We start from the raw sequence: 13217 nt of genomic DNA, 5'->3' as shown, positions 1-13217 counted from the left end.
GTCCACCTCTTCCTGTTTCCCACACAGGAGAGCCCTCCATCTCTCAAGTACAGAAACAGCTCCAGATATAGATCAGATAGATACTGAATTTGCCTCTTCGCCTGACTGAACTGCTTCACTTTATATGCTTCTGAACTCTCTAACTAAGGCCTCATTTAAACTTAAAGTTCTTCACTCAAAAAAACTTTTGAATAGTTTCTGACCTCAATGAAGGGCTGGAAAACATTCTGTCATATCTTCTTAAGTCCTCAATATCGCCAGTTTGGATAACTATATGTCATAAATATCTGCATAGCAGCTCCTCCTGCCAAACTTGTGAGTATCTGGTACCAATACTGGGGGTCAACACATAACAGAGTCTGATACTGATACTGGAGGCTGATACATAAAGGTCAATACAGATTTTCAAGGCTGATACAGATATCGAATACCGAGACAGATATTGGAGGCTGATACAGATATCGAATACCGAGACAGATATTAGAGGTTGATACAGATATCGAAGGCAGAGACAGATATTGGAGGCTGATACAGATATGAAATACCGAGACAGATATTTGAGGCTGATACAGGTATAGAATACCGAGACAGATTTTGGAGGCTGATACAGATATCGAATACAGAGAAAGATATTGGAGGCCGATATCAAATATTAAGACAGATATCAAGGGCCGAGACAGATATTGGAGGCTGATACAGATATCGAATACTGAGAAAGATATTGGAGACCGATACAGGTATTGGAGGCTGATACAGATATCGAATACTGAGACAGATATTGGAGACCGATACAGATATTGGAGGCCGATATCAAATACCAAGACAGATATCAAATACCAAGACAGATATCAAGGGCTGAGACAGATATTGGAGGCCGATACATACAATATCTAGTTCCAAGACACATATTGCAGCCTGATACAGCTATTGAAGGCAGAGACAGATATTGGAGGCTGATACATATATTGAAGGCATAGAGATACATTGAAGGCTGATATCAACGGCTGAGCCTCAAATTTGAAACCAACATAATATAATGGAGGCTGATACAGACATTCAAGGCTGATACAGATATTGGCGATGACTCAAGTGTCATCACCAATTCCTATTCAACGTAAACCAAAGGTTTGTAAAGTCTCTCAGCAGCATAGCATCAGTCCTCATATAAAAAAAATGTGCGTTTCTAATTAAGATTGCATATTGTTTAACATAAATAAACCTTGCAGATTACTGTACTTTCTTAGAGTCACGTCACTGTCTATTTCTGTAATATCATTTAATCTAGTGAAGGATATTGGTAAGCCGGTGAGAGCAACAGCCAGCATCAGCTTCTGACATCCCATCACGAAGCATTGGAAAATACAGAACAACTACAATCTTAATCACTGGATCCATGGATCTGTGGATAATTTGGTTCTTGATAAAACTCTCACATTTTAATCTATATTTGGGGATTTTTATGTCAATGGAAGGAGAATTTGGAGGGCAGAGAGGAACCAGTGCGAGAAAAAGTGGTATCAGACATTGTTGATTGTGTCAGCAGTCCAGACAACCAGAATGTAATGCAAACCTGTAAGCAAAACGTATTTATCACAGCAGCATCCTGACACACTTGTGGCTGAGACGTGTGCACAACAAACAAGTGAGTTCAAACTTGCTGAGAGCAGCAATGGGCCCAATAACTCTCTCAGAGTAAGAGCACTGATAGTAATTCAATAGCAATATGTAAACAAATCTTCAGTCTGTGCTACAATGATTCTACTAGTCAACCTGTATGGAATGGAAAGGCAAAGAAATTAAAGTGTAAAGATTTTCTGTAAATCTTTTTGATCCGTGCTGCATTTGGAAAATTTAATTTGAACCTTGAGGCAACATCTGGCCCTGTGAATAACAGCCCCACTCCTTCTGCTTTCTCTACTCCGCGGCAACATTACCTTTGTTTGAACTCACTGCAGTCCAAAAAAAAAATATCTGGTCAAGTCCCAGACACTGCTGATGCCCGGCTCAGACATAATGTTGACCACAGAGCTGGCAGTCATCATTAGCCTCATTGGAGGACGTCAGCACTGACTGTGTAGCTTATGTAAAGTAGGACATGGAATAGAGAGAGACATGGACATGTAGGGAGTAGAAAGTGAGGAAAGGGAAGAGGGGAAAAGACAGGGACAGAACATGAACACAAAGACATATAGAAAACAATTATGGAGGGGATGACTGATGGATAAAGAAGAGGCTCTGCAGAAGCAGCAGCAGCAGCACAGCCTGTCTGTCAGCACCTATCTGTCGTCCTGAGGCTCAGCTTCGTAGAACAGGCTCTTGCCTCAAGTGGCCACTAACATTTATATAACCACGCTGAAGAGTGAAACGACCTTTGAACTTATCCTACACCACAGGATGCATCTATGTGGGCTGCAGCTTTCTTGTTTCGCTGGAAGAGGCAGGTTTTCCTGCCGGCAGCTCACGCCGAGCTCTTTTAACTCCAGACACTGATCTGGCATTTCACAAGCCAACATTAGCAAGACAGAGGAGTTTGGTGCATAGTATAGCCTTAAAGTCATTTTATGCTTTTTCCTGTTTATTTGAAGTCAAACGACAGCCTTGTTTTTACTGCAGTCCATCTGGATGTTCAAAGGATTCATGTTTCACTGCGATTGTTGTACAAACACACACATTGTTCTATGGTTTCTCAATTGGATGTGCAGATTTCTAGATGCCGTTACCGGATTCAACAACAAACTAAAGCCCTGAAAATTTATTTCCAGGGTTTCGACACCGAAACAAATAAAACAATATCTTACAGCCTTTTCGTATCTTACTGTTCAGGTCAGGAAAAGTGCATCTAGCACATAAGGCAGTGAAGACCGGGTTTACTGAGTCTTTTTTCTCCTTGTTTATGATTCTATTTCAGATTCTTCCCCCAGAGATGTCGGTGTTATTTATCAAAACAGGTGCATCAGTCTGCACACCAGTCATCTGAGGTTCAACCTGTACGTATTTTGGTAAAGTGCACCCCTCTGCTTATACTCCGGTAGAAGGACTGAGTGAGAAACAAGTGATACTGAGTGTGCATGATTGAGCTTTCTGCTTTATTTACCAAGGATCAAAGGTTGTGTGCAATGGGAGAAAACAAAGCAGCCGTCAAGAGTTCTGATGAGTTCCTTAAGGGCCACTGCATTTATTTAAGAGAGACACCAGTGCCCTGTTACACATCTGCTCCAACCCTGGACTTAAGCAGAGATTACCTGGAGTCGCTGTGGGTAAGCATACAAATGTTGGTACTAACAGAGAGTGCAACTTTCACCAAGTTTGAAAAAAATTTGCAAACTGAGCAAAAATACACAGCAAGGGAAGTTTTGGTTTTAGGGGGTTACACCCATAGACTGTATAAGTAATGGATGTAGTATCCGTGATGTCACCCATCTGTTTCTGAAGCGCTGTTTTGAAGCCAATCGTCGGCGGGAGCCATATTGGATCTTAACATCTTGTGAACTGTTGGGTTGAAAAAAAAAATTCAACCCCGTAAAGTGTGTGCCGAAAGAAGCCAAAGCCATTCTTTAAACCAGGCTGTTAACATTTTTATTTTATTGGCAAATATCGTCTTTTTTGAATTGGTGTGTACGTGGTTTTCGGTGTTTCTGCAGCCAGCCTCAAGCGGATTCTCAATGAACTGCAGTTTTTACCACTTCTGCATGGGCTTCATATTTTGAGACTGAAGGTCGCCGCTTGGATGGCACCACTGACTGTGAATGATAGATCACACATCACCTACTCCTCCTGTTGTGCCAAAGTGAAGCCAATATACCCCCTGCAACAGACATATGATGCTTGTAATGTTTTAAGGGCCAGAGTCTCGGCATTAAACCAACGCACGTGCACCTCCTCCAATATGTAACTGTGTTGAAATGAGGTGGAGAGCAAGCCTTGTGATTGGTCCGCTGGACGGCTTTGTACTTCCTGCATTTACAGTGTTACCAGAAATGCCACACATCGGCCATACATTTAATCTTCTCTCTATTTTAAAGTGTAATCAAGTCTGTATGATACATGGCAATATGTATTACCTCCAAATGAACCCAATACGTTTGGAATCGCTGTGAAAAAGCAACCAGAAAACATAGCAGCGTCGGAAACAGGCAGCCTGACTATCATACAGACCACACTGCCCGACTAAACAATTAAACAATGCCATCCTTGCCAGTCAGTATAAGAATAAAAGCCAAACTGTAGTGTCTGGTAAATTACTTCCGCCATAATACCCTACTATCCAGATGTAAACAGTCATGGACGACAGATGACATCTCATGGTTTTGGTCTAGTAAATAGAGCCAAAGTTGTATGTAGGCTGTGTCTGGTTAAACTGGTGCATGACCACTCTACCTGACCAAGGTGTAACCATCGCAGGCATGTGGACGTTAACCTCTAAGGAGGACCAAAAGCTGGTGGTGCCATTAAATAAATAGCACTCAGTTTAGATTAGTTGATTAGTCAGAATTCAGATTTCCATTTAAACAACAAGGGAATTTGTTGCTTTGGTCATACAGGATTAATGTTTCAAAGCTGGTATGAGATCAGTACTCTGCATTGGCTAATATGCAAGTTCACAGAAGGATTAAATGGTATCTGAGCATCTCTGAATTGAAACGGACATGAAATTGACCTAACCCGGCAGCTTTCTAGTACAAAGTCCTTGTAACGTCCTTTGGGGCAGATGTGTGATTAAAATAGATTCAGAGCATACAGGCCTAGTGAGTGGGTGTTGATGGTATTGGTGTAGCTGTTTCTTACTCTTCTCTTACTCTTCTCTGCCTGTATGAAGCGGTTTACTCTTTCTTGATTTGCATGTGTGTCCAAATTGAAGCAAAAAGGTATTGTTTTTTTTATCTTACTGCTGGTGTGTACTGAAAGTGCCACAAACAGTCAGGCTTAATCTAAATGCACAAACAGTAAGGCTTCTCTGTTTACCATCCAGGCACAAGACATTTTAACATAGCACAAATTATGAAAACGACACAGCAAATAAAAAGACAGTGGAGGTATCAGCTACAAGTGCCTGCTGAAATCATTGTCAGCATTATAGTGTTAGAGAGTTAAAATGGTGTTAGTGCTTTTTTGCATTTTAGTTTGTCTGTTTCAGGCTAAACCGGAGTGTAATCCATAAAACAGAGAGGTTGAGATTGTTTGCGTCAACGAGGAGGAGCAGCTGCACAGTAAACAACACCATGCTAAAAGAGATGCAGAGGGATACACATGTGATCTCGTACATGAGCACACACACACACAAACACACACATGGTGATGCAGCGTTGCTCTAGCTCAAGGACAAAGAGAGGATGCTTGAAGACGCAGTCAGAGATAAGAAAGATTATCCGTCCACTGATCTCAGCACGAGCAGATTTAAGTTTACGTTTTAGATCTGGACATCATGTGATTTCCTCTTCTTATATAATGGCCGTGCTGACACACTCAAGCTGTGGGCATGAGTCTATAAATGAAAGACAGTTATGTAAGGGGCTGCTGTGTCTCTGACTGTTTCCCATGCTTGACGTCAGAAGTTGTCTTTGATTTCATCATCATCATCATCATCACCATCATCATACTACATCATACGCAGTTTGAATTTTAAACGCAGGCCTGAGAGGAGATACGCGTTAAACTACTGCAGCCCACGTGTTGTTGTTTCTCTTCTGGCAACTGACTGAACGGAGGAGGAAGACTAAACTTGAGTACAACCTCCCTCCACTGACTGTCTACCTTTAGCAGATGCTTCTTTCTCCTGGAAGCATCTCATGACCTCTTTCTAACCTCCTGCTCCGCAGCAATGATTCGTCCATGTTTACCGCCTGCATTACAATCCACACTGGCGTTGATAACACTGATTTAATGATTTGCTGAGTAGGTTTTTCTTTGCTGAGGGTTTAAGCGAATGGGCACTTCCTGCTAACCATCAAAGACAAGCGAAGGGCGAGCAAGTCTCCGCTTCCGATCTCCTCATCTGAGAAGGCAGAAAAGCGTCCGCTCACAGCCTCTGCCGGGCTTTTATCCAGCACAAATCAGACGAGCCGCATGCAGATCCAAAGCGTAGCTGGATCCTTGCTGTGAGCTGTAAATGAACGGCCAAATATTGGCTCCTAATTGAAGGCAGTAGTTGTCTGTGTGCACAGAAACCCCCACTGTGAAATTGTGGACTAACACACTGGGAAGCTAAGAGGCTACTTCCCCTCTTGCTCTCTTTTTGCAGCACTTTCTTCTAATCATTTTAGCAGCCCTTTAGAAGCTGTGCCCTTGCTCTTTTCTTCTTCTCACATTATTTGTATATAACACTTCTAGCTGGGTTTTTTTGGACAGTTTGGAATAAACAAACAGGACAAATGAGACTGTCCTCTGCAAAAACAGTCTCTGGCTTGATGTAAACCTAATAATGTGCCTGATGTAAGCACCTTTTGCATCTGTTATTTTCTGCTTCATTCTTGACTCCAATCCTTCACTGTCTTTCTTCCTTGTGCTCCCACCCTGTGCACATAGAGGGAACTGAGAAGAAAAATGGCCGCTTATGAAAATCCTAATGAAAACGCAGCTTGTCTGTAATTGAATACGGACGTCCCAGTCCTGACACGCAGGTATTCAAGCTGAGGATAGGATAATGGTAACTCAGCTTCCATTTATTTCTCATACGCATCCCATCCATCATCGCACGTCACTGCCACAACGTCGACCAGGGCATCTATCGGCCGTTCCAGCTCAATAAGAACCCATCAGTGGAAAAGGCGGCTGAACAGAGGAAGAGAAATCAAGCTGGGGGGAAACAGCACATTTGATATTCAAAGAGAGGGAGTGACGGGAAAAAGGGAGCAACAAACTTGAATTTTGCATATTCAAATTCAGCCAAATATACAAGTGCTCAAAGTGCAATAGCAGAGATCATTTCAGAGGAAGTTTGGAGCTGCTGGATGGATAACACAGTCACCTAACAGGGCAGGTGCATCACATTGTTATTGCTTTTCTAATATGAGAATTCCCTCAACGTGGACATTGTGTTCACACAAACACAGTGGCCTACACACACACACGCACACCAAGCCACTGAGGACATCCCTGTATCCAATTCCCCAACTCCTGGAGCACACGAATATAAGGCTCCATTGTGCTGAGAAAGCCATCAGGCTACGTTTACCATCCAAACGTACATATGACACCAGAGGAGTGGCCTCGACATCCCATAGTTCACTCCATTGTGTGGCTCGTTTTTGGCTGTCAGCGCAGACAAAGAGCTGGGTCGGTCACAGGACACCACCTTGCTTGATTTTCCAAATACCTTTCTATTACTGACAGACGAGTCAGTTAGAGGGTCTTTATTCGGTCTGCACAAAAACAGCCACAAGCCACAGAGGAGGCTGTAGTAAGTCAATGCATTTATTTACAGCTTCCTTTTCCCCCTCTTTTGTTCTTTAGAAGCAAAATGCTAATAACTCTCAGACACCAATGATGTCTCTTCATTTAAGTATTTATTTTCAGCTTTGCGACACTGAATCCGAACCTGACAAGGATTTGTGCAGAAACTCAGATGTGCATAGGGCTGGGCGATAATTCCATAACCATAATTATCTTGATATAATTTTTCTCAATATAAATATAACAACTTTTTGATAAAGAATTTGATATAATAAACCAGTAATTAAACCCCCCAACCACTGAAAGGAGGGGGTGCAATCCAGATACAAGCTGACAAACCATCTGGTTTCTTCAACTTTCACTCAGGACCAAGCGGCAACCTCCGGTCTCAAACGATGAAGCCCATGCGGAAGTGTTATAAACTGCAATTCATCGAGAATCCACTTGAGTTTGGCTGCAGAAACACTGGAAACCACATAGACACCAATTCAAAAAAGACGATCTTTGCAGCATTAATAAACATGTTTACAGCCTGGTTCAAAAAAACGTCTTGGCTCTATGCCGCTAATTTCTCTATCAGCACACACTGTACGGGGGGGTGATTTTTTTTTCTAACGTGACAGCTCAGAAGATATTAAGATAACCAGTTTTTGCCCAAATAAGGACATGACTGACTTGACTCCCGGACGGGAACACATAGCTGTTGGCTCGGAAGCTCAAACCCCACCTCTTTACGTCACACTATGCCTGGTTGAGTTCTGCATTTCCAATATGGCTGCCGCCGTCGATTGGCTTCAAAACAGCGCTCAGGAAAAGATGGGTGACATCACGGATACTACGTCCATTATTTATACAGTCTATGCTCAGGACCAAAAATCTACCTTTACATTTAAATGAAATAATGATTTGATATTTATTGTGATAACATTATTTTCAATATCGCCCAGCTCTAGCTGTGCATACTGAATGCAGCGACTGCAACACTTGAATTGCTCCTGCAGAGATCACTCAAGTATCTCTGAATCTGATTTAGCCTGAACAAATACATTCTTAACTTAAAAGCATGTTCATTTCCCCTCTTCTTATAGCTCTGGATCTTGTGCATAAGAAATATTGCAACGCTGAACATCATAAAAGCAAGACAAATCCTTGCAAAACCCATCAGAGCCCGCCATGATGTCTGGAGTGACACAGCAGCTGTGACTGAAGTAGCTGGCAGCAGAGGTGTTGCATCACTGTAAATCAGAACCTACTGTGCAAAAACGAAGCAAATAGACAAAAAAAATACAAAGAAAATGATAGAAGAGTAGACAGAGAGTCAGAAGTGATAAAGCAGGGCAGTTTTTGTTTCTACAATTGAGCAGAGGCAGCTCTTTGCTCTGATGGGACTTTTCTCTTTTCGGCCCCTTGGCACCAGCAGATGAAAAGTCAGACAGGTCTGTTTCAGAAATATCGTGTCAACTCAGAGACACCCTGTCAACGCCCTCGCCTCCCCTGGGTGACAGACAGTGAGAGTATGAAACACAGAAGGTGAAAGAGCAGGAAAGGCGAGTATTGGATGGATGAGAAAAAAAGATTAGGTAGTTAAAAGGTGACTTTAAGGACAGTGAGGAGCATTTAGATGTCAGAGCTAAAGATCCAATCATGTTGCTCTGTCATCATCACTGAAATTTAAGCAAACTACTACAAGTGTGACTGAATAAAACAAGGATGTAGTCTAAGTGACATCCTTGGTGTCTGATGAGCTGTCATTAAGCCCAACAATGGCGGTTGCCATGTTGGAAATGCTGACTCAACCTAACTTTTGGTTGACTTCGACACGAGGCAAAGCAGTGGAGCTCTTAGCTGCCTTGCAAACAGCTATGACTTCCTTGTCCACCTGTTTGTTACAACACCACACCCCTAATTATTTTACATGATCTTAACAGATGCATTACAAAAAAGATTAACCCATGCACTGTACGAGTAAAGAAAACTTTTTTTGAACCCTGCTTTAAAAAAAGAATAAGCATTTTGACATGCAACATGTTTGTGATTCTTTTGCTTCTAAGACAGCCTCAAGTGGACATTCCAGGAACTACAGTTTCTACAATTCTTCAGAAACAGATGGGTGACTTTGTTGATAAATAGTCCATGTATTATACAGTCTATACTAAAGACCTTTCTGACAAGACCCCATTCCCATCTGGTGTTTTGGAACCTGTAAGTCTGGTCATTTATTTTTTAAACTTTTGTTTCAGGGTTAGTTTAAACTTTTGGCAGGGTAGGTGCTTCGAATTTAGAAAAACTTGGGATTGTTGTAGAGAGGAGTGATAGGACTAGCATAGAGGACAGTATCCATAATTAAAACTAGGTTGAGATAGTGGGAAAGTATTACACAAAGACGGTGAGTGGAAACAGTCAGAAAGAAGAACAAGTCACAGCTGAGGATGGACAGATAGATAGCGAAAGTAGGGCAGGAGGTGGTGCTGGCAGTAGTGAAACGGCACAAGGAGCACCAGTCAGCCTGGCTCACTGTGTCCACTGTCAGGCCAGTTCAGTCCGGGGACAGAGGCTGTATTATAGAGCTGTAAGCCTTGCCAAAAGGAAGAACAATAGCTGCTGTGTGCCGGAGCCTCTGGAGCATCCTAACAGCTGGGAGATAGAAGGTCTGTCTGTGGAGCCACTAAATGGCACACGCACATATATTTTCTCTGCCTTTCCCAGAATCCTTGGCCCACCTCCTCCTCCTCATGCCAGGGCAGCCATCACTCATATTCCTCTCATCTCTCCTCCTTTCCTCTCACTACATGGCCTTTCATTACGCCCTGTGTGATTCTGTGTGTCCCCTTGTCACCCCCTCATCACCTCTGCGGAGAAACACAAAAGAAGAGCTACAGCAACAAAAAAAAAGAGAGACTGAGATTCTTCTTTCTAGTACGAGAAAACCAGAGACTGGCAGAGGATCAGAGCTGTGTCAACAAATAAAGAGAGGTCCAAAAGCCCCCGCAGGACGCATGCCAAAGCTCTTCTATCACGAGGGCCTCTGAAACGCAGAGGAAAACATGAGAAGTGCAAACTGTGCAGGAATGTCATCCCTCACAGCAATAGAGTTCACAAACAACAACAGATAAAACCAAAGAAATATGTTTTGTACTGTTCAGGGAGTACACCTGTAGCTGAGGCCATTTGTTGGATAAACCAAGCACTATTAATAAAATGCAGGCATCAAAGGGCAGCTTGTACTGATACCATTTCTTTCTCCTTTTTTTTTTACCTGTGTTGAACGTCTTCCTGCAAACTCAAAAAAACGCCTGGAGGAAAAACAACTTGTCTCATACTTAAACACAGTAGTGATTTGAGCCCACAGGAAACAACCAATCAGAGCTGCGCAAAGGTGGATCTGATCACCTCTTCTGCTGAAGTCATTTCAGGGAAACAGATTCTGGATTATGCCTTGAAATTGTAGGTAATGTTATATTCACGCTAGGTGGAAATATCTCTTATATGCACCTATGGGATATATAAGAGGGAGCTGTTTTGAAGCTCAGCCTGTAGCTCCTGCTTAGTCATGTGACATTCTGAATGCCACTGTTGCAGACTGATAAATTTAACAGCTGTACAGGCATTCAGACTATTTCGTCCGTGGAGTCAGAGTTACTCTTGCATACAGGAATATCAACATTTGCTGCAAGACAATCACGTTTGGTATGGATTCTGTGTGATCATGAATCTAATGTGACGTCTTATCAAATCTATGCTTTTTTCTCTCAAGCATTTATTTGGCAGCGCCATCGTAAAGGGCTGAGCTAATTCATAGTTGTCCTTTTCATTTCTTTACATTGACTTGATGTCGACGCTTCACTAATGACGATCTGATCTGAACCGACCTGGAGAAAGTACCTCTTTAACCTTGTTATAGTGTAAACACATGACTCTTAGCGCTCATGAGCTACATCTACACAACACTTGATCCCTGTTTGTGTCTTCTGTGGATTATCATTGTACTTGAGTGTTGTTTTAATACATGAGGCACAAGCTGACCCGGTACAGTAATCTTCTGTTGGGAGCAGCGGCAGCATACACAGACTTTTATCAATGACTCTGCAGCTGATGTTTCATTCATCACTCCAGCTCTTAACACAAATTTCCACTACAGGCTGCTCCTACTTTACTACTTTATTTTGACAGGCCAATTATGAAACATGATGCTGTTCTGCACTGTAAACAAAAAGGCATCCCTAGCAGCATCCTCACACTGTACCCTCGGTGTGGTTATAAATGCAGTTTAATGTAAGCCCACATGACCCCTGCATTGTGCAGTGCAACTAACGTCATATGAAAGCTGGAGTGATAAATCCACACTGTACCTCATTATGTCCACTTTTCTTTGCTGTACTTCAAGTAGTACAAAGACGGTTTCAAATTTCACAAAGCATGATTTTCACTGGGCTGAAGGCTACCATCCCCCATGACTGCAAACCGAGCTGGCTGGAGTAGACCCCAGCCCCGATCCCCACTCTCTCTCTCTCAATGCAAAGTCAATGCATTCTTAGATCACGTCGTGCTGAGTCTTATCACACTGTATCGTTCAACAAACCACAAGACAACTGTTAAGAAAACTCAGCATATTACATGTTTTTGACATTTTTCTGGGGTAAAATGTGTCGCATTGCAAATATTAGCTCCACGGTTTTCCCACTCACATGATATCTGAATGTGGACTGAATGTGTCAAGACGCTGCAGCGGGAGCTCGATCGTGCAGATGTGGAAGCTTTTTGCAATTCCTAACCCTGGACAAGCAGCCTCGTTGCACATGCATTGTCATTTTATTCACAACTACAGCACACGTTTTAGCTTTTTAGTCCACATTTGAGTCCCAAAACGTTGTCATCATTGCCACATTGTGTCACCTGTGCAGTGTGTGTCCAGGGTCAATGTGGCAGTCAGTGATGGTCAGGCAGTGTTAAATTACCAACACCGTTATAAGTCGAGCAGGTCCTGTTTACAACTAACTGGCTGTGTAAAGAAAGTCTGGTTACCATACGGTGAGCGAGTTTTTTGCAATAACGTGTGCGTAAAGTCTGATTTAAAGTTAAAAATGTGGCATTTGTAGTGTCCGGAATTACCTGATACGTTTGATTAAATTCCTCTTATTTTCTTCCCATCCTCACTGAACAGCAGAGCGTGCCACCGTGTCCAAGCATTTAAATCCCCGGGTCGGATCCATGATTGTCCTGTCTCTGATATCAAATGTACTCCTCCTGGAAGAGGCGGCGGCGGAGAGGAACCCAGGCACCTTTTTCCAAAGGGAAACTCGGGGTGGATAGAGGTGGAATTGTCATTAACCCTGCTCCGGTGATGCTCGCTACAGGTTGCGCAATGAAGAATAATCACGGTTAGTTTTACCCATATGCAACAGAAAAGGTTTCTAACACAGGAAGGAGTATCATTGGCGTTCATCTGTAGGAAATTGCCCCTATTATAATGGTACTTACCACTCTATTGTTGGGGCGCGAGAAAGCGCTCCATGCCACTGCTGTTGTGCTCGTGGGAGGGTAGCGGATAACGTGCACGCTCACGGTATTGGCTGGTTATCTCAGGCTGTCATGTTATGATGTCCAATCGATTTCAGGGAAGAGCGTGCATATAATAAACGCTCACTGAACATAAAAAGACAGATATGAAACAATAATTCTATCTCCTGCTCAACGATATGCAAAAAAATATATGTTATACTTCGAATGGATTACCAAAGTTAAAAGAGGAGGAAGGTCTACCTTTACTGAAAGACAATGTGGGATAATTAATTATTTTGTGCTTATTCGGTGTTTGCCAGGGATAAGGG

At 42.6% G+C, this 13217-nt stretch overlaps 1 protein-coding gene across 1 annotated transcript in view; it reads right to left on the bottom strand.

Moving 5' to 3' along the window:
- Positions 1-12996, bottom strand: part of wasf1 (WASP family member 1) — a 93100-nt gene extending 80104 nt beyond the window's left edge. Inside the window, exons 1-2 of the mRNA XM_034699922.1 lie at positions 12868-12996; positions 12499-12737 (exon numbers count right to left, since the gene is read on the bottom strand). The gene's annotated coding sequence lies outside the window, so the exon portion shown is untranslated. The remainder of the gene's footprint in view (positions 1-12498; positions 12738-12867) is intronic.
- Between the last annotated feature and the right edge of the window lie 221 nt (positions 12997-13217).

This window comes from Notolabrus celidotus, chromosome 13, assembly GCF_009762535.1.
Source record: "Notolabrus celidotus isolate fNotCel1 chromosome 13, fNotCel1.pri, whole genome shotgun sequence".
Classification (NCBI taxonomy): domain Eukaryota; kingdom Metazoa; phylum Chordata; class Actinopteri; order Labriformes; family Labridae; genus Notolabrus; species Notolabrus celidotus.
Note: the sequence above shows the minus strand (reverse complement) of the source record. Positions and strands in the feature narration are given on the sequence as shown.